Consider the following 26953-nt stretch of genomic DNA (forward strand, 5'->3'; position numbering starts at 1 on the left):
TTACTACCAATTAATAAATTTACATATTTAATTAATTATAATTAAATTACTTCCCACCCTATTCCCCTATAAACCCACAACCCGCTACAGAATAAAATTACACAATAGTTAAAAAAAAATTATTAATTAAAAATAATTACAACATAAAATGACACTTTTCACACATATTATAACATAAAAACACTATAAATAATTACATATTATATAAAAAACGATATTTTTTACTTTCGATATTATTTACAGTCGATATTACTTCACTTACCTTAAAAACGATATTTTGGCTGTCGATATTCTGTCCTGTCGATATTTTCTCCAAACGATATTTAAAACTCGATATTCTGTCCAAACGATATTTTGGAGTCGATATTATGTCTGTGTACCATGCAGGCTAAGTACCAACTCCATGACACTGAACGGTTTTGTTACCTACAGATTCGCCAAGCTATATGTACAGTGATCCCCCATGGTGTGAAACCCCCGGTGGCCTCTCCGCTTGAGGATCGCTTATTAGATGGTCATATGCCGACCAGAGCCATATCACTGACATACAATAAGTTGATCAATCATACTGATGATCCCCTGGTGAAGCTTAGGGACCAGTGGGTTGCAGATGGCTTCGTTTTGGATGAGGAGGACTGGAGGGAGGCAGTGTCATCCCCTGGAATAGTGGCAGTCCCAATGAGACTCCGGTTGGTTCAACTTAGGATTTTACACCGTTCCTACACCACGGGTCCAGGATTGTTGAGGATGGGGTTAGCGGTGTCTGCGGATTGCCAAAGAGGGTGTGGGAGGTCGGGAACGTTCCTACACATACTGTGGGAGTGCAAGAAGGTCCGTGATTTTTGGGCAAGGATACATTTGAAAATGAGTGAAGTATGGGGTGTACGGATCGAGTTGGAGGCGCATCGCTGTTTGCTGAATGTCTGGGAGCCTTCCGACCTCTCGATTTATGGCAATTGTCAAGCGCAACGTTGCTCAACTCTGGGGTGCAACCCAGGCGCTTTGGATTGGGAAGTGGATGGAGGACCTTGATTGGTGTATGTTTCGGAAGAGGTCTGTGTATGTGTAAAGGGGGCGACCCCGCAAGTGGGGTAAGATTTGGAGTGCTTGGAATGCCTACCGTGGGGACATCTGCACACCGCCTGAGATTGACCCTGCCGATGTGGCTCTGGAGGACACCTAGACCTATTTATATATTTTTATATATTTTGTCTTATTTGTCTACCTTGGAAGTCTTTGCTCTCGCTATGCATATGTGACTGTACTCAATGTGCTCTGGTCAGTTTTGAGTTGTGTAATGTCTTTGTTTCAATAAAAAGATGTTTAAAAAAAAATAAATAAAGTTGTCCAAAAAGTGGATCAATCACTGCAGCTGGTGAACCTTGCAGGTGGCAGGATAAGTTGTTTGAGGAACCATCGCAGGCCCCGTGAAAATTAATACCTTGACATAGGAGAGAACAGCTTAGTGCGTTTTTACAATTTTTACCACTAAGAAACACTTCTTTCCCCCCACTCCAACATCTGTGTGTGTAAGGTAATTCCCAGGATGTCTTGATGTATTCTTTACCCAACCTTTCATATAAGCCTGCTGGGATACGTTTTAAGCAATACTGAAAATGGAAAATTGGAACAGGCAGAGTGATTGTACTGTGTATTTTCCATTCTGTTGCTGGTTTCTTAGAAACAGTTAATGGCAATCTTTCCAGTTTTTCAATGCTCAGCACCATATAGTCTGCTCCCCTCTGTGCCAGAGTGATTTGTTTATCTGTGAGATTGAATTCACAAAACAATGACGTGGTGTTGATTAGACGCCAAGGCACATAACCTGAATGTAGGTTTTGTAACGTCCAGCCCAATAGCATTATAGAACGCAATTGCGACTGACCATGTTGCAACATGACCAAGTCCTGTTCCATTATGTCTATGGCAGAGGATACTATGCTGTCCAAAGATCATATTCTGGATGACAGAGTCGTTAAATCATTGTCAACTACAGAGACAGATTTCTCTAAGTTAATACGATCAATTTCTCGCATTCGTTCTGCAGTCTCTGCTTGGGTAATCTTCTATGCTTCATTATAAGCAGCATAGATAACGGGTTATATAAAACGTTTATGACGCGGTCTAGTAGGTCCTTGTAAGAAAGTTCCTCAGATCAACGCCATCTTTAAGTAAAGATACGTTTTGTTTACTTCCTTTAGTGCAGATTTGTGTAGCCACTCAAGGCACAGTTTCCCTACACTAAATGATGCTACTATTCCTGGATGCTGTCTCTGAACATATCTTGGATCTGGCCTAATGAATGGGAACCCTTGTGTCTTTTTCAGCAATCTATCTTGACAGGTGTTTGTATCTGTGGGCCAGATTAACCATTTTTTCCAATCAGGATCTGTTCTGATTTGAAGCAAAATAGTATGTACGTCGACCATCCCCTCTGTAGTGTTGTTACTATCAGGTTGATAGGTTTCATTTTCCGATGCCCCGCCCACTTACATTTACATTTATGAGTTAGCATAATGTGTCTAACTAATGATGTATTCATTTATGCATTTACGTTTATACTCTCCATTTCATTATTCATTTATGCGTGTGACGTTATTCAGTTTTCTTAGCTTAGCCTGTGTGCCACCATTTTGGGTTGCATTTCTCTGCGTGCGAGTCGCACTCGCTCACTCCCCCTCCCGTAGGAATAGGAAAACCCCTGAAAGCAGCAGTTCTCGTTTCGTAGCTAACTGTGATCGAAACTAATAACAGAAACCCTAATCAGTAATGTTCTCATGCGCTGGAGATGCTGAGGCTCGGCTCCGTGGCCTTGGGCAGAGATAACCAAATGTTGCTATTGCAGGTACAGATGCCTCTTGTATGAGGCCATTGTTCGCCCTCTCCGGGGTCCAGTACTTTTCCAGTATGGGCGTGTTTTACTTTGCTGTACCATGTTATAATGTATTGCTGTGATGAGATGAGTCAGTCCTCTCGGCGCACTCTTAGGGGTGAGGTCGGACAGGGCCCTCTCATATGGGAGTTTGTGGCCTAATAAAATACTTTGTTTATTCTTCTCCACTGTCCGGCTGACTTCTTACTTGGTCATTATAGGTGAGTGCGGTAAGTCACTCGGGTGGATTTGAGCCACGCTTATCAGATGGCGCCCGAACAGGGACCCCGCGATAAGGATCTTTCTCACCCGTAAGTGGGTAGCAGAAGGCCGGGGACCCTCTGGTCGGCACGGTGGGTCCGTGTACCCATTTGATGCCGAGCTTGGTTCTCGCAGCGCTGCCCCACCCTGCTGATCGGGAGAGGTCCCGGTTCATGATCCTGCGCCGGGGTCCGGAAGGCGGAACTTTGGAGCTGACCGTGTTGGTCCCAGCAGCCGGCGGTGGAGAACAGTAGAGGTCGGTACCGCGTATAGAAGGTGAGTGGTCCGACTGTTGATTGAGGGAGCTGGGACGCTCCAAGAGACTGGTGTGTCTCTGAGACCGGCTTGTCTCTAGTGGCTGGAGGAGCCTGTGTGCTCCTGGGGCTAGTGTGCTCCGGGGAACTCAGAGTGCGAGTGGTGCTCTGACAGACTTGGCGGAGGTTGGGTGGACGTTTGTTTGTGGTCATCCGACCGGATGGTACTGCGGTCGAGGCGTGGCTCATTGCGGGTGGATTCTGGGACTCACCCTTACCCCTAGCGTGTGTGGTTCATTGTGAGCGGGTCCCGGGTCCCCCGTGGTAAAGTGCGCAGCGATCTGTAGTGCCGCCCGGGTGGCGGATGTGTTCCCCAATCTCGGAACAGTAAGTGTACTGTTCGGTCTGCGGTAGGGTCCAGGTTCCCCAGGACTTAGTCGACGGGCCTTGTCCCATTTTGGTAACACGTATTTGGCAGGGATTTGATGCATAGGAAGCATGAATATATATGCATGTGGTTTGGGTGTCGGTGAGAGGGTGAGTGTGAAATTTTGTGTTGGTGTGTGATTGAGTGGGTGAAGATGCCGTGTGTCAGTAAGCTACAGTCCCTCGGGTGCTGTTGCGGCGCCTCGGACACTAGATTGGCTGAGAGCCAACCTGCCCCAGTAGAGGGCTCACCTAACTTCGAGATGTACGTTAAACATGGACTGACTCCAATTTTGTTTAATACTTTGTGGCACAAGTATACTAAGGGTAATGTAGATTTGCAATGGTCGTTGACTGGTTCTTTCGATGTGGCAAAACTAGACTATTTGCAGGACAGATTATTTGCTAAGCATAGCCACCAGAGTATGTTCGATTCCTTGAGGATGTGGCAAAAAGAAGTAAGGGAACGACAGATGAGAGAGGAGAAGGTGGCTCAGAAGAGAGCGGCGCAGAAGATGGCACAAAAGGCGAGAGAACATACCAAGAAAGAGAATGAGAAACAGATTGAGTGCGCAGATAGACTTCATAGGTTACAGACGGATAAAAGCTATGTAGTATGAGAGGAAGAGCAAGATGAGATGGAGGACATTTTGAATGTTTGGCCCCCTCCCCCGTATGCTCCGCAATCATTGTACCCCGTGTTGACAGGTTCTGCTTCCCCTGCGGCGGTTTCAGTTCCACAAACGTTTGCTCCTCCCTTGTCTGGCACCCCCACTTCCTCTGTTTCGGCCCCTACTTTGTTGAGAGATGTTGAACAAGCATTGTCTTCTGTCACCTCTTCCGTGACTGCGCCCTTGGTTTCTCTCTTTGCGGTGAGCCCACCTGCCCCCTATGTGATCTCTTCTGCAATTCCCACTGTTTCTGCTAGCGCTACCCCCCAAGGTGACTTGGCGACCCCGACTCGAGGTGCCGGAAGTGGGCTATTTTCCCAAGTACGTAAATTGCTTACACGTTCTACTGTTGGGTTGGATGAAAAAACGATAGTGGCTAATCAGGCTTGTCAGTGGGCTAGTGTTGGGGTTCAAGGGGGCCTGGTTCCCTCTGTCTAGTTCCCCGTTAGCGGTTTTTTCTTAAAAGTGCCAAGTGCATATGCAAATTTAATGACGCTCCCTAGGGCTCGCTTTAAAAGGGGGCTGCCAACAGGAAACAGGTGCTTGGTTTCTTTATTGGTCCCTTGCCGTGTGATTCCTGTTCCTGTGGTTCTACCTTGTTTCCCTTCCTTCGAGCTCCGTTCCAGCGGTCTTTTCTAGTGCTGGGTTTTGATCCTTTTTTTTCCCCTGCTCCCTTGTTTTCCTATTCCCTTGGGCATTTCTGAACCCTTTATTGGGGACCTGTTTTTGATCATCGGTGACGTTCTGGGATTCGCAGCTGCGTTTCCTTTGAGTTCTAACGTCCAGTTATTATCCCTTTTTGTATCCAAACCATCTTGTTATACGCTGTGTTTGGGTGTTTTCACGAAGGAGCTGAATAACGGCAGTTTTTTGCGCTACCTTCGTGTTCTTTTTTAGATTCCAGGTTTTTTTTGGGTGTCTTTTGTATTCCCTTGATACCATTTTTCCCCTGTCCCTTTTTTGTCCTAAGAATTGTGATTTCCACCCCCTTTGTCATTCTCGGTGTTTCCCGAGGGGGTGTGGTTGGTCTGGGGTAACGTAAGAAACAACCAATACGATTTCAGTGGAAGAATTCCTGTTTCGTATCAAGCCACTCCCGTTTGTTATCTGGGGTAAGCAGGGAGGTCGGTGGTTCGTGTGTGTACTTGTCACTGGTAATAGTAGTAGGGGTGTGTCTGTTCTTGTCCCCTTCTTTCATTTTAGCGGTCTCGTCTATGTCAAGCTGTCAGCTGCCAAGAAGCCAGAGGAGCCGAGTTGTGTTCCCCAAGACCTTGGGTTCCCTTGTTTTGTTACCCACCTTCTCCCGGTATCGTGTTCTCCACCATCCGTTTTGATTTCGGGTGTTGGGGGTCACGGTGAGGGCAGAGGATTGGGACGTTCTTCACTCCTGCGGTGTTGGGCCGGTCGGCATCGGAACAGCTAGGACCTATTTATGCACTGGAAGACATCTGGTCCACAATGAAGGAATATGAGCCTCTGATGCAGCAGCAAGCTTTATGGCATATGTCGACGACGCTAATAGCGTTGTGGGAGCAGGGTTATGGTGGAACGGCGCCCCAGGTTCTTTATGACATTAAGGACAGAGCCTATAGGGCTAATACTAGTATGAGGGATGTGTTACAGAATGTGCGGACTTTGCTGGAATATAGAAATGAATTGCCGTCAGCAGGAGGGCCCTATTTTTCTGGAGTGCATCCAATGCGCGAAGTTCACCCTATTTTCCATCCTGAAGTGCCTGAAGTGGTAGACCCAGTAACTAATAATGTGACCAGAGCTCGTGTAGAGGCTCGTTTCCAGGAACAGTGGGTATACACACCTTGGAAACGGAGCGAGGTGTTGGCGCTGAAGGCGCAGTTTCCAGACTCTAGAAAATACCCGACTGCTTATTACAAAGAATTGACGGAAGCAGCTTCCTCGACGGTCATGACTTTAGCTGACATAGAATTGTTCTTTGGATTACTGGTTCCGGTGTATGTGTGGAGGCAGGTGAAGGGTACGGATCATGCAGAGGAATTGGGAGGTAATTGGGAGGAATTTAAGGACTGGGACAAGGAACGGAAGCCAGGAGAAAAACCAAAACCTGAGATCTTAGCATTACCGGGGCAAATAATACAATTTATGCACTCTCTTATTCCTCCAAAGAAAGTGGATTGGGATAAGTTGACTGCATGTAGACAAAAAAAGGACGAAGCGGTTTTGGATTTCTTCACTCGTTTCGAGGAAGCCTTTATGGATTTTAGTGGTCAGGATCTCTCTCAGGATGGGGGCTTGCGACTTTTCGTGAATAGGTTCGTAACTAACTTCTTACCAGAAATATCGGCTAGATTACAGGCATCGGAGAGTACGTGGACAACGTCCACCACCTCTGGTATTCTGAGTATGGGCTCAGTATTATGAACATAGAGAGAACGACAACAAAGACAGACAGGAAAAGAAAGCCAAAGATTTGAAGACAAGGGTGCTGCTGCAGCAGGTGTCGAAGTGTCGGGGACGTGGAGCCCCACCTATGGTAGCGGGTCGAGGTGGAAGTAATTATGGAAGGGGAGAGAAGAGAGAGCGTTTGGGCAGAATCAGTGTGCGAACTGCAAAAAGGAGGGGCACTGGTGGAGAGATTGTCCGGAGCTTCGGTCCAATGCTGGGCCAGGCAGAGGTAGAGGTCATGGTGAATTTCGCAGGGATGACAGACAGTTTGGTGAAGGAAGGCGACCAGGGAGAAATTGCTTTGACGAAGAGAGGGATCGACAGCATTTTCAAACTGAGAGTGACCATGACAAAGACAGACAGTACTACCACGACGCATACGCATTGGATGACATGACTGGCTTCTCCCATAACTAGGACAGCGTAGGACAGAGCATGGGACCAGTTTCTGTGGATGTTGATCAAGGAGGACCCTATGTGACTGCGGATTTGTTGGGGTCTCCTCAGAAATTTTTGGTGGACACAGGTGCTATGAAAAGTTCTGTAGCACGTTCTCAGGTCTGGCAAGAATAATGTTTCCGTTGGGTTCTCAGGTACTCCGGTAATTAGCCCCATCTCCAAACCTCTTACACTTACGATTGGTCCTTTCACCGTTGACTCTCCTTTTCTTTTGACTTCAAATTGTGGCGAGAATTTACTGGGTTTGGATTTGTTGAAGAGATTGTATTCCACCATTTACTGTTCTCCGGATGGTGTGTACATCACTTTGGGTCCTACTGTCGCGCGTGCGCAACAGTGCTTCTCAAAAGACAAGCCTCTTCCAGCTGAGTTTGAGGGGATCCCGGAGACTTTGTGGGCCAGTGGTGATACTGATGTGGGAAAGGTGGATATTGACCCCGTGTCCATCAAGGTTAAGGTGGGAGCCCGATTGCCCCGAATACCGCAGTATAAAATATCTAGGGAAGGTGAAACGGCTTTGCTACAAATAAAACAGGATTTGATATGGTCGGGTGTAGTGGAGGAGACGGCTCCCTCTGCTGATGCAAGTGATGGTGCACCTGATGTTTATCGTTTCGTGATTGATTTACGCCACATTAATAAGGTGGTAGAACCCCAATATCCGGTGGTCTCTGACATTACAACGATTCTGACAATGATCCCTCCCACTGCCAGATATTTCTCTGTTTTGGATTTAAAAAATGATTTCTTTAGTATCCCGGTACACCCTGACAGCCGTCATCTCTTCGGATTCTCATTGGCTGGCCGCAGCTTCAGATTTTGTAGAATTCCCCAAGGCTATACAGAGAGCCCCAGCATTTATAGTCAGGCTTTGAAGGCACAATTGGATGATTTGGAACTCCCCAAGGGCAATGTTTTATTGCAATATGTAGATGATCTTTTAATAGCATCTGACACCGAAGATGGGTGTCGAGATGCTACGGTTAAATTGTTGCACCATTTGGCTCGAAATGGACACAAAGTGTCCCTTCCTAAATTTCAATACTGTCGACAGGAGGTTACCTACTTAGGTCATCTCCTATCGAAGGAGGGGAGGAGGTTGACACCGGAGCGCATCAAGGCAATAACTAACATGGCTGTACCTAACACGCAGCGAGAGGTGCGTGCGTTTTTGGGCATAACCTCGTATTGTCGCCAGTGGATACCTAATTATGCCTTACTAACCAAACCCCTTCTGTATCTGACTACTAAGGAGGTGCGCGAACCCCTACCCTGGACTCCAGCATGTCAAGAAGCTTTTGAGTTACTAAAAACTGCTTTGTGTTCTGCACCTGTTTTGGGAACTCCTGATTACCAGAAGCCTTTTGTGCTTTATGTACATGAGGCGGAAGGTTGCACGTTGTCTGTCCTAACTCAATGTTTTGGAGGGAAACAGAGACCTTGTGCTAATTTTTCTGCTATGCTTGACAATGTGGCGAGAGCGTTGCCGAGCTGTCTAAGGGCTACAGCGGCTGCTGCAGTCTCAATTAGACAATCGGCAGAGCTCGTGCTGGGTTCTGATCTCACAGTGATGGTACCGCATGCTGTGGACATTTTATTGAACAGAACGCAGACGCAGCATTTAACTAGTGCTCGTCTTACTGGTTATGAGATCACATTATTCGCACCCCATGTTACGATTAAAAGATGTGCCACTTTGAACCCGGCTACGTTGCTACCCATCCCTTCAGATGAAAAGGACGATGAAGTCCATGATTGTTTGTTTCGGGCTGAGGAGGAGACAAGGGAAGGATAGATTTAACGGACACCCCCCCTAGATGATGCCGACGGGGAGCTGTATGTTGATGGTTCCTGTTTTAAACTCGCGGAAGGTACCTCAACTGCAGCATACGCAGTCACAACATTGAAAACAGTGGTGGAGACTTCTAGGGTCCCGTACCACTCAGCCCAAGCAGAAATAATAGCATTGATGCGAGCGTGTGAATTGAGTGAAGGACTGGACGTGAATATTTACACTGACAGCCAATACGCCCTCGGCGTGGCTCATAGTTATGGGCGACTGTGGGCAGAAAGAGGGTTTTTTACATCACACGGACAAAGGATCCAGAATGGTCCGTTGATATTACGACTATTGACAGCATTGACGCTTCCCAAACGACTGGCTGTGATCAAATGTAGTGCACACAAAGCGGTGGTGGATGATGTAGGACGGGGCAATGCATTTGCAGATCAGACAGCTAACGAGACAGCTAGGAAAAAACTCCCATGAATGTTTGTGTCAGGACCAGCTAGGTGGGTACCGGACGTTGACATGTTCATGAATACTGTACAAAGTGTGCGAAACATACAAGAAAAAGCGACTGAGGATGAGTTGAGGACATGGAAGGATGGTGGGGGGCGATTGGACTCGGATGAGTGTTGGACGGATGTGTCAGACAAAAGACGATGGTTACTCCCGGACGCATATGTCCTCCCAGTGGTGACAATGGCTCATGGGCCAGCTCATATTAGTGCGAAAGGAATATGTAAATTACTAGACCCAGTGTGGAGTAATAAGAACATTTCCAAGGTGGCAACCCATTTAGTGCAGCAGTGCATGGTTTGTTTGAGACATAATCCTGGAAAGGGAACACCTGTTCCGGTTGGCAATTTTGCTCCCCCTTCTTTTCCTTTTGAAGGGATCCAAATGGATTATATTGAAATGGAGAGAGTCAATAACGTTAAGTACGTCTTGGTGGTGGTTTGCTCCTTTAGTAGGTGGGCGGAGGCTTTCCCAACTAAGGATTGTACGGCTATCTCAACAGCTAAGATGTTGATCAAGGAATATTTCTCACGCTACGGATTGCCCCGGGTGATCTGGAGTGACAACGGCACATCTTTTAATGCTGAATTGATGAAACAGATATGTAAGGGACTACAGATCTCACAGAAATTTCATGCAGCCCGACACCCCCAGGCTGCGGGTTTGATAGAGAGGTTCAATGGGACTCTGAAGTTAAAGATGGCCAAGATACAATAGAGCACAGGGTTACGTTGGCCAGATGCACTTCCCCTGGCTTTGCTTTCCACTAGAGTGACAGTCAATTCCAAGACAGGTGTCTCACCCCACGAGGTCATTTTCGGCCGTCCGGCCAACGTGTGGGGTGTCCCTAGACCTAAATGTTTCTCGGAAATAGAATACCCTTTGTTGATAGATTACCTTTATGCTTTGACTAAAGATCTTCGTTCTGTTCATCAGCAGGTAGCAGACACTCTGAAGCCGCGGCCGGAGGGGAAGTGACACACTATACAACCCGGGGACTGGGTTGTCGTCAAGAAGTACCAGCGGAAGTCCTGCTTGGATCCAAGGTGGTCGGAGCCGAGGCAAGTTCTCCTCACCACCCGCACCGCACTCCGGATCCAGGGCCGCAAGGCGTGGACACATGCGTCCCACGTGAAACGTGTCCCACTGCCACTGCCATATGACGAATGGGTGAGAAACGGCGTAGCTGATGACGAATGTGAAGTAGTTCCTCGGTACATACCCTTCTCGGATGCTTTGTTGAGGGGTGAGGAGCCGGATAAGAGAAAGAAGAGGCCGGCTCTGATTGCAAGTGGTGAGGCCTTTCCTGATCACAGTGAGCAAACATCAGCGGATAAGTCCACTGCCATTGACCCCCCCATTCTGTTCACAGATCCAGAGGTGCGAGGGAGCACTCGTTATAATCTGCGGCCCAGGAAGGGAAAGAAGGAGAACTGAGCACTGGAAGAAGGGCTGAGATAGGGACTAGAAGAGAATAGTGCTGAAGAATAGTTAAGTGTTAGGGACGGACTGCTGGTAAGAGCTCTGGTGCACTGTCGAGATATTATCAGATGAGACACTAGGATTGCGCCTGGGCCCAGATTAAGTGCTCCTGAGTTGCAACAGTTGTGCGACTCCGTCGTGGGATTAGGGAATGAACAATAGAAGCCTGTCCGTGAGGCTTTAACGGACACAGGGAGAAGATCCCTTCTGAGGGAGAAGACTCCCCCCCTGGCCAGCTTCGGTGTGACTGTGACTGTCTGATTACCTTTTTTTTAGTTTAGTTTTGGACTTTTAGTTAGGGAACATGTACCCATTTGGCCGTCCCATCTCTGAGGAGAAGCAGCCTTTTGCAGCTCCTCGTAGACCAGAACCCGACTCTCCATGGCTCGCTCTGTCACGAAAAGGAAAAATTGTGGCCATTGTGATACTCATCATTGTATTTCTAATAATTCTTGGAATACTGTTTTTCCTAGATGAAGCCTATCCTGTTCATATGTTTATCCCTACCCCTTCTGCTCTTTCTGAACATCATATGACTACTGTTGATTATGGTGAACAATGTTTACGAAAAGGTTACCATGATAATGTTTTTATCAAGACTCTACATCATGCCCACGTTGTGTATAATGTGACAGATTGTTGGGTTTGTGGGTTGCTACCTTCTGCTGCCTATAAAAAGGATAGATTGCTGGCACTCCCTTTAACTCCTGTGAATAGTTGTGTGGGATGGTACACTTTAATTGGCATGGTGAAATTCTTTCAACAACCTGATTTTCTAGATCCTCGATTACCTAGTAGGGGATCTACTTTGACAATGCGAGTACGTCCTATGCAACCTCTTCTCTTGGACAATTTTCTACTGATGGACGTTTCGATCAGACATTTCTGGAAACATGCTCGAAGAAAGTGGGACGATTCATGACTCCTAACGACACTGACAAAGTTAGGGAGAGTTTTCTACAGTTGAACTCTTCTCTGGCTTATAGACACCCCCCTGCGACAAATGGTAGTAGTCATTCTTTGGTGCCCCTGGCAGTTGTTGGGTCCTCACCATTCTTCTGTATCATGGGGAGGGGCCCTGTAAAGGTTGGGAACAGTTCCTGCAATGTGACTGCCTCGATTTGCTTGCTCCTTAGTCCTTCTTTGGGCACTCCCCCCAATATTTACTTTGTTTGTGGAGATAATGGATACCTGTGGTTGCCTGAGGGTTGGGGGGGGGGGTCTGCTATCTGGCTTATCTGCTTCCTCCTGTCTATGTAGCACCCTCAGACTATCATAAGACTCATCGTCGTGTTCGCTATAATGCTGGGACAGCGTAAAAGGAGGGCACTCCAAGTTGAGGACGTAGCTCAGACTGATACTTCTTTGCAGCAATGGACAGATTTCTCTAAGGGTTTACTGGCATTCTGGGGTCCCATATTTAATAGTAGGGCTATTCGGAGACTGTCAAGGGTGATGGAGAAAGTAGTGAATACTGAGGCAGACATTGCAGCTAATATGTCCGTTGAGATGCAGGCTATGAGATTATTTACGATTCAGAATAGGATGGTGCTTGACGTCATTCTTGCTGATAGGGGTGGAGCCTGTCGCGTCATCGGGACGTCTTGCTGTGTGTACATTCCTGACTCGGCCCCTACTGTTAACTTAGCTGTACAGAAACTTCATAGATTAGCGACTGAACTTCATCAGGACACTGGTACTTGGTCACTACAGACATGGCTGTGGGGTGTTTTCTCCTTGGGGCTGGAAGATTTTGATGGGTATTGTAGGAGTAGTGGGGATATTGCTAACCTGTTGCTTATGTGTTTATTGCCTTCCTCCTTGTTGCTCCATGTGTGCCAGTAATTTGCAAAATACTATAAGGCCGACCCGCCAGTATTCTGTTTCTAATGACATGGCGCTCAATGATGTTCACTGGTTGATGCTTATTGATGCTGATGTTTTTGATTGATATGTTTCCCCCGTCACTAGCATGATGTGTAAAGACTTTATCTTTTAGCTAATAAAGGCTAAGCCCATGTTAGCCACATAATGCTAAAAGGAGGGTCTGATAGGTTTCATTTTCCGATGCCCCGCCCACTTACATTTACATTTAGGAGTTAGCATAATGTGTCTAACTAATGATGTATTCATTTATGCATTTACGTTTATACTCTCCATTTCATTATTCATTTATGCTTGTGACGTTATTCAGTTTTCTTAGCTTAGCCTGTGTGCCACCATTTTGGGTTGCATCTCTCTGCGTGCGGGTCGCACTCACTCACTCCCCCTCCCGTAGGAATAGGAAAAACCCTGAACGCATCATTTCTCGTTTCTTAGCTAACTGTGATCTAAACTAATAACAGAAACCCTAATCAGTAATGTTCTCATGCGCTGGAGATGCTGAGGCTCGGCTCCGTGGCCTTGGGCAGGGATAACCAAATGTTGCTATTACAGGTGCAGATGCCTCTTGTATGAGGCCATTGTTCGCCCTCTCCGGGGTCCAGTACTTTTTCAGTATGGGTGTGTTTTACTTTGCTGTACCATGATATAATGTATTGCTGTGATGAGATGAGTCAGTCCTCTCGGCGCTCTCTTAGGGGTGAGGTCGGACAGGGCCCTCTCATATGGGAGTTTGCGGCCTAATAAAATACTTTGTTTATTCTTCTCCACTGTCCGGCTGACCTCTTGCTTGGTGATTATAGGTGAGTGCGGTAAGTCACTCGGGTGGATTTGAGCCACGCTTATCAAGGTGTAGGTGTGGGTATGGACGGTTTGTTTAACTCTTTTATCTTGGCTAACCCAAGACAAGATGTCTGTTGGACAGTGTCATTCAAAAACATTTTTGCTCTGGGATGATGCAGTCTCTAAATAAGGCTTCCAATCCTAGCACTTGCCAGTCTTTTGTGCCCCAGACAGTTTTTGTCTCAATGGTGTCTTTCCAAAACTCAAAACCTAATGTAGACAGCTGAGCATAAAAGGCCGCAGAATAAATTTGCTTGGTATTTGTCAACATACTTTTCATTCCTGCTCTATTAACATTTTTAAAGTAAAATTATTCTGATTTGAAACATTAAAACCTGAAAAGTATGGAAATTTGCCATAAAAAGTTTTTGAGCTACCCTTTGGTGGCGTTGGACAATGTTCCCATTGATTATAAGTTAATACATTTCTAGGATTTGCAGATTTATGCAAGAAATGATGACCATAATGATTATAACAATACATTTGTTCATAATCTGATGAACCTTCTATGTATTCATGATTTGTAAATTTTGCAGACATTTCTAAGTCTGACATCATATTATTAACGGTCTCAAAGTCCCAATCATCAGAAAAGGTACTAAATGAAATAAAGTCACTCAGGAAATCTTGAATTGGTGTAGAATCTTCAACAGCTCTGCAGGACCAAAGATGTCATAATCAGTTCGGTCCCAAGCTATACCACCAGGTATAGGAACGGCTGTGAAGTTCACTGATGACAAGTCTTTTTGTTAACGATGAGATGATTTGTGTGGCTTGAGGAGTAAGTTGATGTTCTTACTTGCTGTGTCCTTTTTAACATATCTTCCATTTATCAGCATTACCAAAGTAAATACAAGAGTCAACCAAAGTAGAAGAAAAAGTACACCCAACACAATCCAAAGTTCAATCCATGGTGAAACTAGATAAGTCTTTTCAAGCTGATGAAAAAGTTCTGTTGCTTGTTCTTTAAAAGTTCTTTTAGCTGGTGTTGTTTCTTTGTTTGCTGGGATCCTCAGAAAATTTATCAAAGTTAATGAAATAGCCAGAGGCAGTTATGTCAATTGTAGGGATTGCATCAGGATTCGTTGAAATCGCTGGAACCACTTTATCACTTACTACATTTGTATAGTCAGTTGCTATTTCTTTATAGACATGCGGTTCTTGACGAACTGTTATTTGGGTTTCAAGAGGTACAAGTTCCATGGCTTTGTTGCATAGTCCTTCTTTTCGCACTGCAGGTTCTTCAAATGTGATGAGTCTCTCAGTTTAAACCTCTTGGATGGTAGCCAGATTAGGGCGTCTGCTACATCTTTGGAGTCCACTTGCCCTACTACTTATGATCGGCCACATGATGTGGTTTGACCAGGTCGATGGACACGAACCTGTTCTCCTTTTTACCAGCAAGGGGCGGCAGTAATACTGTTCTTGATCGATGAATGGCTATAACAGGTACTGGTTGTCTGTAAGAAGGCCCAAATTCCTTCTTGTCCGATCTTTTCTCTGACTAGATCCCAAATCTTTGGAATGCAGACAGGCCTTGCTGGGACGGATGGTTTTTTTCAGTGGTTGTTGGCTTCAGGAGTGCGGTACTTTGCCTTGATCTAATTTCATTTAAGTCCTGCAAAACAGCCAAACGATCTTTGATATCAAAGGGTTTTTGTTCTACCACTGAAGTGTGACAACCAAGGTCCGGGACAATCATTCTAGTACCCAAAAGGATTTCATATGGAGTGATACCCCCTAGAGAACGTCTTGGCAGATTGTTAAGACTACATTGAACACTTATTAGATGTTGGACCCACCCGTCACCCGAGCCTAGTACCCTAGCTGTTATAGATTACTTTATGTCCTGTTTTTTTCTCTCCACTACCGAATTTCCCTCAGGATGGAATGGACTAGAATACCGCAATGCAAAGCCCAGATTGGCCATGGCCTCCTTGTAAGCTTTTGAGCTAAACGCAGGACCCTGGTCAGAATGTAGCATGCCGACTGCGTATGTGCCGATAAAGACTTGCAAATCTTTTATAACAGTTCGAAACGTCAGCCGAGCGCTGAGGCCACATCCAAATGAATCTTGAGCATGAATCCACTGCGACCATGATATATTTATTGTTGCCATCCCTCTGTAAGGGACCACAGTGGTCCAGGTAAATGCAAGCTAATGGTTTATCTGAAATTAACAGGGGTGTCTGCACAGGACGTTTCATTGTAGAGACGTTCATCTTTTGGCAGATTTCACATTCCAAAACATAGTTTCTGGTCTGTTTCCTCATGCGTGGCCACCAGTATCTCTGTTTTAATAACGACCTGTGGCAAGCCCTGCGTGTGCAGAGGCAAGCCTTTCATGGGCTGCTAAAATTAGTCCTAATCTATGTTTCATATTTGGAATTACTCTATCCCCCACCCCAGGGATTCGAGCAAATGGAACATTATTTGCATCAGTTATGTATGAGTATTTGAGTGGAAAGCCTTTTGGTAATGTTTTACGACTGTCTTTGCTTGAAGCATTGACAGCTTGCATTATTTTGCTGTCTATTTTTGTTTTTGAACGAGTGATTGCAGCTACGGAAGCCGTTTGCACTGATGCCTTCGCGGCTTCATCAGCCAATGAATTCCCTGCAACGTGAACGCCATCATGCTGATGACTCAGTGTATGTATCACGTGAGCCTTTTGTAGTTCTTGTCGTAACTGAACTACTTGTTCCCAAAGCAATTTATGCTTGATTGTGCCACCTTTTGCATCTTTGAAACCGTTTTGAATCCAGTTCTGTAAGTATTAATTGTACGACTGAACGCATTGATACGAATCACACACCCTGAGTGTGGGAAATTTGCGATCAGTATTTTCAAGCGCCATCTTAAATGCTTGTAGTTCAGCTCGCTGAGCTGTACAGTCTCCTAGAGATTCAGGGGCATATTACCAACAACTAGCAATAATTATCCCTAAGTTGGCTTAGCGGGAATATTCCTATCGCCGCGCTTCACCTGTTTTTATCGCTGAGATACCTTGCTATTAGCAAGGTTTATCTCAGGAGCGATAAAAGACAGGAGAAATGCGTGAATATCGCTGTCAATACAGCGATATTCAGGCATTACCGTGACAATGCTCTTAGCCATGTTATCCACCTCTTATTGGATAACATGGCTAAGAACTGGTCAGGGCAGGCGTTAGCTTTTGGAGATTTTCCAAAACTAAGCCTGTGTTGATCATAGGCGATAGCGATTGCAGCGACTGTTTTCAGTCGCTGACATTTTGGCACGCCCACTTTGCATGTCATTAGCGATAATTATCGCTGACATGCAAAGCGGGCCCCAAAATGCCCGCTATCGCCTACAAGCTATCGCTAACTGGTGTTAGCGACAGCTTGGTAATAGGGCGATAAAATTATCGCCGCATTAGCGGGAAAAAGTCCCACTAAAGCGGCGATAATGGCCCTTGGTAATATGCCCCTCAGTTTTAGTGACCATAGGTCGGAATTTACCAACGCGCCAGCGACCTTTAACGATCGTGCACGCAGCACTTTACGCTTGTTTACCCTCAATAGCGGGCTGTGCTGCTCCGTCAGTATAAATTATACATTCATACTTTTCTAGAGGCAGAATCTCAGTAGGCAGAGGACATGCTTGTTTGTATTCTAGAAATTCTTGTGTTTTCAAATAGGGGTCAAAAACTTTTTCAACATCAGTTGCAGCAAGAGAATTAACCCATTGTATCCATCTCGGATGTAAAGCTTTTGCATTTGGAATGCTCGCTTTTGTCACTGCCTCCAAGACAGGTACAGGAGTAACGACCATTATGCGCTTACCCTGTGTGAGGGCTCTCTCTTTTGCTACTGCAGTTTGAACCGCTGTCAGAATTTTCTCTGTTGAAGTAAATTTCATTTCTGTTTGTTTGTAAAAATATGATTTGTAAGCTCTTGGTACTTTTTCCCCTTCATTAAAGGTTAAGTACATGAATTCGGATCTTCCTGGAAGGATTCAGATTACTAGGTTGCGTATGTTTACGCGTGTTTGTAAATGTTTTGTTGCTAACATGTCTGTTTGCACTGAACGCAAAATTTCGGGGTGTTTTTGAGTCCAATTAACTGTTTTGTAATCAGGTTTGATTAATTCGTAGAGAGGTTTAACCCTTTCTGCATAAAAGCTCTTCCGAAATTTAGGAAACCTAGAATCAACCGTACGTTTTTCAGTGTTTTTAGAGGTTGGAGCAGCGCTCGTTTTTCTAAAAAGTTGTCTGCCAGGCTTTTGCCTTCCCTTGATAACTCGTATCCTAGAAAAAGGATGTTGAGGTGGGCAATTCTCGATTTCTTAAAATTGAATTTGTACCCTTCTGAGGTGAAGCCAAGTATCATGGTGTTCACCCTGTTCAAGTGCCTGTCCAAGTCATCGTCTATTAGATAGATGTCATCGACATATAATAATGCTTCATCATCATTTGTTTGTAGTAACTCTGTTACTCTGGCTGAAAATAACCCTGAACTATTCTTGAATCCCTGGGGGAGACAACAGAATTGACGCTGTGTCCCCATAATTGAGAAAGCTGTCAAATACCTGCTTTCAGGTGCAATGTTTTGACAGAAGAAACCGTTAGAAATATCTAATGTGGTTTTATATTTTTTACGCACAATGTTATTCATTAGTGCTGCACTGTATGCATTTTGTACTGCCAAAGTTTTGCAACAAGAGTTTAGATGTCTGTAATCCAAAACTAGACGATATGTATTGTCTGGTTTGGAGATAAGAAACAAAGGAGTTTTCATGAACGAGGTGCATGTTTCAATCACCCCTTGATATTCAAGTTGATCTAAGATCTCCCTGACCTGTTTTTTAGCTTCTTGCTTAACTGGATACTGCCTTTGTGCAGTTGGTTGAGTTTTCAATTGGATTTTATGGTGAGGAGAATCCTCATCCCATCCTACATGATTTTTGTATAATGCAGGAGCCTGGGCCACTCCCTATTTCCTGGCATAAGTATATTTTAAATGAATTGGAATTTGATTGGAGAAGGCTGGCATAATGATGTCTTCGCCATGTGGGTACTCCCTGACAAATTCAGGTGGCCAGTCTTGTTCAGCTAGAAGAATGTCATAAACCTGAGAGAGTCGCTCTGAAAAAAGTGCTCTTATTTTTCTAATTATGTCCCCCTCCATCAGGAGTGTTACTTCATATAACTTGTGTGGGACACTAACCCTGGTATCTGCAGTTTCAACTTGGATGTACTCATTCAAGTCCACTGTCTCCAGATTATCCTTCAAGATCTAGCTGCACTGTCCAACATTGTCTGAGCCCACTCCCCGTTCTTGAGTTGTGTCCTCAAGATCCTCGGCATGTCTTATTTTTAGACCTGCTACCTTCTTTTTGGTGAATTGAGTTTTCTTATTTTTGAAATGTGTTGATCGTCTTTGGACTTCACGCGTTCTTCCTTGTGTTCTGACTGTCCTCTTCTTTCGGATTTCTGTGATGAAGTCTGAAAGGTACAAGAGGAACGTGTATCAGTACCTTGATATCTATCAGGTTTTCTCAAATTATACCTATTCCTGAGGTTATACCTCCTTTCAGAGGGCTCCTTTTGAGGAGACCTACCTCTGGATTGAGAACGCTTCTCTTTAGAAGTTTGTTTAGTGTTCTCCCACTTCTTTTTAGGAAGACTAAGAGTGTTTTAATAAGGACCTTTTCAGGACTTTCAGTCAGTTGGGTTTTACTGGTTTTCCACCCAAACTGTCTCTACCTAGTTCTTCATAGAATTTTTCAATTATTCTGGCCAGTTCTTGTGGTTGCTCAGTTACATCAAATTCCCTTAACTTTTGGCGGATCGCCACGGATTCTGCTTCACCTTTAATATTAGCTAATATTATTGTTGAGACCTGTTTGAAATCTTTCAGTAATTACATACCTAGATTCAAAGCAGGCACTGCCCCGTATTCATTTTAAATCTGTTTCAAGACATCTGGTATTACCGCCATAGACGGAACACCATGTGTTTTGGTGTAGATTGCAGAAAAGACTGTACCCCAAGTGTCACAGTCCTCCAGGTGTGGTGCGATCCCCATTGGTAAACAGATTGTTAGAATTCTGTGTTTCTCATGAGGGGTAGTATCAGTAAATACTGCCTCTATTTGAGTAATTTTTTGAGCTATCCAGAATGGAATTTGTTCCCGTTTTGCGGGTAATTTACCAATGACTGATTGTATAGTCTGTGGTGTAATTTTATTTGTGTTCCCCTGATAAGGGGTGCATTGTGGAATCCTTATTGGAGGTTGGACTGTTAGAGTCCGCCTGGCATATTGAACTAATTGTCTATGTATTTTGATTAGTTGTTTTAGTTGAACTAATAATTCCGCACCTGACATTTCTTTAATGGCAGGATGTGGTGTATAGCTGGAGAATACCGGCCATGTTGCTCCTGGTCTACCTAGTGGACCGAGCCTGGTAATGTGATTTATATGTTGTAGGGCGCCTTTAAACCAGAGCGCATGCTCTTGGTATATTAATGGAATTTCAACATCCTTGAAAGGAATGTATTCCGTTGGAGGTTCCTCTTCTTTGTAGAAGTGAAATACATGTGTTACTGGATTTGCTTCAGGGAAGATAATCCATGAATAGAACACCGCTGTCTGATGATATTCATGTGCCTCTATCACAAATATTACCCTACCACCTCTTGATGAATGGCCGTTTTTTATAAGTTTTATAGTGATGGCTTTCCTTACATTTTCTGGGATGATTATGGCATCATCGTCGGCTTCATTAAAATCTGTTACGTCAAACGTAGCTACGGCGTTATTGTAGCTCCAATTGAGTTGTTGTCCTCGTTTTCAGTCATTTTTGTTGGCTGAAAGTTTGCAGAGCAAGTTTTAAGGAAACAAAAATAAGGTGCACAATATTTTGGAACACTGTATCCTTCAACGTTGAACAAACCAAAAAGCTAATACATAGGATTTTCGTACTACTCAGCTATGGCAGTTTTTTTAATCCTTTTACCCACTCCAGACGTCTATTGGTGTATTTTACGGGAAAAAGGGGTCTCTGAGAAATGCGCGACTGAGTTACTTTAGTATCTAGCGCTAAATTAGTGCCTTACCAAATGTTGGGCACCATGTAGTGTAGTTCCTATATTCCCAATAGGCTCTGCGCATTGGAATAATATATCCTATAGATTAGACGTAGGACTGAGGTCACCTAGGTTTCTATCGAATATACTAAACTTAATTGTGTGAGTGCCAAATAACTCAATTCAATTTATTTATTATGTTTTGGCTCTCAGAAGAGGGCCACATAAAGATATACAGAATGCAACACAAAGCAAATACATTACAAAAAAGAAAACACAACATATACCATTTAAAAGACCTAGGTTAAATACAATACTGACATGTGAAACAAAACTACAGAAAGTCGGAACGTCAAAACATCTCCAGGAACATATTAATAAATAGCTAAGAAACCTTTAAAAAAGTTAAAAATATGAAAGCAGAACATTCCATTGGGAGGGAAATAAAGTGCAGAAAGAAAGCCATTCAAAGTGACAATGCCAAGGCGAAGACAGATAGATTTTAACCATCTAGAGCACAATTTACGAAGCGCAGGGCAAATCAGTAACACATGCATACAGTCCTGGATATTCACTTTACATAAATTGCACAGAGGAGAGGAGCCATACCATTTAGATAACAATCGATTAAGAGGTATTAAATCGTAGCGTAGGAGAAACCAAAATCTACGTATACCATGCGGTAGGTTCCATAAAACATAGGGTTGTGGTAGTTTCATCTGATAAGAATCAAGGAGAAGATCTACATTCCTTTTTTCACAAATGAATTTTTTATCAGATTGGAAACATAGGTCCCATGAAGCTGCTTTCAAAACCAATTTTAACTGTAAAGGAGAGTACAGAAAAAGAGCAGTTTCATCTAATTTTAATAGGGTTACAGCTTTTCTAAAATTACGAACAAGTTGAGAAAACTCATTAAAATTACCCAACAATTCACTTCTGAGGAGAGCTCTCATTGTCCCTACTTCTGCTCTTGCAAGGCAAGCCACCCATCTTACAAGGGCACATAATCCCTGGACCCAACTACTCCTGAGACCAAAGTCGAGCCTACAGGCTGCCAGAGAGCACGCAGTATTTAGAGAAGTGAGAGATCTTAAGAGTTTCCCCTCAATCTTATGGCAGAAGTCCCAATTTTTCACCTCGATAAGTTCGATACCATACAGTATTGTTGCGGGGATTTTAGATCTATACACTTCCAATAAACTCGGGAAGTGCCGCTTCCCCGTTGCATGGTATAGGGAATGTAAACCTTTGCCATGGGCAATAGCTTTGCGTGAGCAATGCTCTATATGGAGCTTCTCACTCAGGTTAGCCGTGATGATTTTCCCTAAAAAAAGTATAGGACTTTACCACCTCTAGTTTTTGATCCCCAATGAACCAACCGTAATCTACGGATCGGCACCTCTTCTTGCCAGCTATACACATGACTTTACTTTTGGTGATATTGATCTTCATGCAATGAACTACCGCAAAAGTGTGAAGAGCATGTAGCCGATTTGCTAGTCCTTTAGGAGTTAAGTCAAGGATAAGGACATCATCGGCATACATCAGGCAGGAAATCGGGGTCCCCCCCACCACCGGGGCAATGCCCTCTCTGGCAGCCAAGGCGGCGGGTAGGTCTGCCGTGTATAGGGAGAACAAAAGGGGAGCCAATAAGCAGCCTTGTTTGAGGCCATTCAAGGTTGGAATTGTATCAGATAGCCCCCTTTCGCCCCCCAACAGGACCCTACACCAGGTCTCTGTATGTAAAGCCCTCACCAGCTCCAACAGATAGAGTGGGAGCCCAAGCGCTACCAATTTTCTCCACAGCGTTCCACGATCAACTTTGTCGAACGCTGTGGAGAAATCAATAAAGGCGGCATACACAACCCCTCCTCTCACCTGAACATACTTATCTGTGACCACATGAAGAGCGGTGAGGTTATCTAACGTACCGTGGTTCCTACGGAAACCAGTCTGTTCTAATGGCAAGATATTATTCTCCTCTACCCAAACGGAGAGGGATTTTAGAAGACATTTCGCAAAAACCTTTCCGATTGAGTCGAGGAGAGCAATCAGACGATAGTTACTAGGACTATCCCTAGTTCCCTTCTTAAAAATAGGGACCAAGATACTTCCCCTCCAAGAGGCAGGTACCGTTTTAGACAAAAAACAGGCTTTATACAGAGGATACAGGATTTTACTCCACCTTGCAGGGTCCGATTTCAGGACCGTCATGGGGAGTTCATCAGGGCCCATTGCCCCTGAGACACGCATGTTTTTTATAGCCATCTCAATTTCTTTTTCTGCGGGATAATTAATAAGACCCACAGGAGTGGCGCCGGTGTCAATATCATTACTAATACTAGCACCGATGGAAATATCATCATTTAAACTCCCGTTCCCTGCATAAAGATCCCGAATATAGGTAGTCCATACCTCTTCCGCTATAGGGATAGGAGATGGGCTTAGTCTAGAACCACACCCCTTACCAATTATTGCCCAAAATTCTCTGATCCTGCCATGAACAACAGATTCCCTCAAGTTAATCCATACATTATCCTCCTGTTCCTTTTTTATTTTTAGCTGGAGTCTACTTCTCTTTCTTTTTAGCCTGAAAATTTCTTTTCCACGTTCCATGACTCTATCTAGATATTGTTCACGGACTAATTTGTTTATTTCCTTGTTCAGGCTACGCAATATGCTAGGGACCACTACTCCATTTCTGGGTCTGGACGTTTTTTTAGCATAAGAAGTGATCTTTCGCACAAATTCTGCAAAGCAAACTATTTCATTCCCACGCCACTCATTTAAAACTAATAGGGTGTCTGATAGAAAATCCTGCACCCCATTAATGGCTGAAGGATTCCAAAAGCACCTTCCAGAAGAAGCGTGGAAGGCAGCGTCACTGCCATGTAGAGACCAAGGTGCGATTGTCAAAGGATTTAAAGAAATAGTTACAAACAATATGCTATGGTCACTCAGCGGAGTATATATGACCTTAAGGTCCTGAATATATGGAAACAGGCCATAGTCTGCAATTGCATAATCTAAGATAGAAGACCCAAAGGGAGACTTGTGAGTAAATTTTGCAGGCACGTCAGACGGAAATCTCCCATTTAATATAAGTCCGTCGACGGCCGCTAGTTCTTTTAGCAGAATCTTCCCTCGTTTATTTGTCACTAATTTATCAGGGAAGAGCGATTGAGGAATAAAATATGCCTCTTCCCTAGGTTTATTCCTAAAAAGTTCCAAACTAACATTGGAGATTTTGCAGTTCAGATCTCCCACAAGCATAATTTCAGGAGGAGAAGGGACATTTTTGATTAGTTCAATATATCGAAATACCTGCTTTAATATCACATTAAAACACTCCTCCGGAGGAATATAAACATTCAAAATTACAATAGGGGACTTTATGCCGTTATTAAACAGGTTATCAATGGTTATAGCATGGAAAAGTTTGCTAGGATCAATATAATGGGAGAATCTCCATTGCAATTTATTTGATAGAAAACAAGCGAGACCCCCCCTGGCGTGACCTTTCTTAGAAGGAACAGCAGGCACTTCCAGGGCATAATAATCCTTAGAGACCTTCAACTTATTAATACACCACATTTCCTGTAAACAGAACACGTTAGCTCCAAGAGAAAATAAAGAATCAAATTTCTCTGGGCTACTGTGAATCCCTGCCGCGTTCCAGGAAATAATATTTAATGAGGTGTTAAAGATGCTGAAACAATCTGGGATTATCTTTTGTTTTTGTGGATAAGGCACTATGCAGCCAGTTCCACCGATTATTATCCTCTGAAAAAGAGTAATTCTGAGTCAGCGGAAGTGGCTTCACTTGGGAGACCGAACGTTTTCCCTTAGATACCCAAATCCTCAGGTCTCTAAGAGGAGAGGCTACCCCATTTTGCTCCTCCCCTCTGAATACCTCCCCAGAAGACAGGTTTATGTTACCAAGGTTGAAAATCGGGAGAATATCAATACCTGTACGTTGAAAATTCTCAGCTTGCTGCAATATCAAATTTACAATAATAGGTGAATAAAATTTAACCCTTATACTCGTTACCTTGACTTCACCAAACAGGGAAACTAACTCAATGTCCCTAGTTTGAATATGACGGAGACTTTCTATCTCACTGAAACGCTTAAGGAGCCAGGCTCTGTTTAAGGGCAAGTCAACATCAAATAGGGGTAAAAAGTCTAACACAAGAATTTACACTGGAGCTTTTAAGGATGTTAAAGGGCGATCCGAGGAATGGCGATCTCCACTCTCTGAAACAACAAAGAAAGGAGACGCCAAAGGATTAAGGGACGCCGCTTGATATTGAATTAAACCTCCAGTCACTGTCGGTAGAGAGAGACTTGGACCCCCCATTTGAGGAATAGCTTCCCAGGATTTTGGCGGACACAGTTCACTTTCCACCTTAAAAAAAGTAGAAATGGGTGGGTTCACTTTAATATCAATATCCGCCTTTGCGGATATAGAAGAAGTATCCAAGACGATCACTTCATTCTCCAGTGTGGTCAAAGAATTTTGAAAAATTATCCGACGCTGCCTTTTCTTCTTGTATTTTCTAATTGGTTTCTTTTTATTCCCCTTATTGTTTCTAAGTTTACCATTTTTTACCTTTACCTCCTGTTTATCTTCAATAGGTTCTTTGTTATTTTCAGACGTGAAGATGGGAAAAAGGTCTTGAGCCACTTTAAGGCCAGATATGGATTTATCTTCCTCCACAATCTCAAGAACTGAGTTATTAATACAGTTGGGTACTGCAGTTAGGGGTATAGCTACAGTGTGTGATAACAAAACCGATGTCCCAGCTTTCTTGTCAAGTTCCACTGGAGCCACATTTATTTCCCTCAGTGGCAAGCTATGTACGGTCATGGGTGAGGGAACACTTCTTATATCAGGTGACTTTTGTAACAAGGACTTCAGTATTTGGGTGACTGAATCCAAAATACAATCCGAGTTACCAACGAATTTCCCTAAGAGAGATAAAATAGAGGCTAGTAATTGTTCCAAAGCAATCATCGATTCAGAGATTGTTTTTTCACATGCTTCCACAGGCCGGCAGATACCAGATAGGTTAAGACCAGGGGGGCCAGAAACGCCTAACAAATCGGACATGTCCTGACCATTCAACGAGGGGGTACTACTATACAACAATAATCCAGATGGGGTAGCACCCCCCGGAGGTTTGATAGGGGTCAGAGACTCCACTTTCGCTGTATTTACATAACGGCCGCAAAGTTCAAGGTCAATGGATAGTGGTGACAGATCACCACCCAACCTTTCCTTCGGAGGGGATTGCGACACAGATGGATGATTAGTGAGTTCCCTCTCAGGTACTGAAAAGGAGAACTTACTCTCATCCTTCCCTTCCGAAAGGACACGGGGAGGGGACACCACTGGCACAGAATGTTGTAATACAGACTGTACAAGAGGGGGCGGCAGAGATGTAGTAGCTTGAGTATGGACCCCTAAGACCATGGCACAGGAGCCTTTTTTAATAGATAAATTAGCGTTCTTAGGGGAGGGCAAATCCCAAAGCTCGAAAAGTTGGCATTGACCCTTCAACGGGGGGTTATTTACAGATTTATTTCTTGTGCGAGTAATATCTTTGTTTGCACCAGGTATACCACCCACTTCCCTTCCTGAGCGCAGTTTCTTAAACATCTTCTAACAGAATGTATTCACAAAATTATATTATAAAGGTGAAATTCCTCCGGATGAGTGAAAGCAAACAATGATACGATACTCCAGAAATAAAAAATATAGTCCTGGAGGTGCAACGATGACTCCCCGACAATAAAAACCAAGGAAGCTACGAAGCAGTGTCAATGGATGGTTACTTCCTCAGACAGTCAGGCGTATTTCCCATAGGCAAAAGGAGACAAGATTTAAAATAAAAAAAACACTGTCGATGAAAATAACCGGGCCCAGCCCAGCCTACCTCGGCCACTGAGGGCGACAGAGGGCCCGCCCTTTGCCCGGGCTTAGCCCGGCATCCCGCACGCGTCCCACTTAGCGTCCGGGGAGTG

The sequence above is a fragment of the Lissotriton helveticus genome, chromosome 7, assembly GCF_964261635.1.
Source record: "Lissotriton helveticus chromosome 7, aLisHel1.1, whole genome shotgun sequence".
NCBI lineage: Eukaryota > Metazoa > Chordata > Amphibia > Caudata > Salamandridae > Lissotriton > Lissotriton helveticus.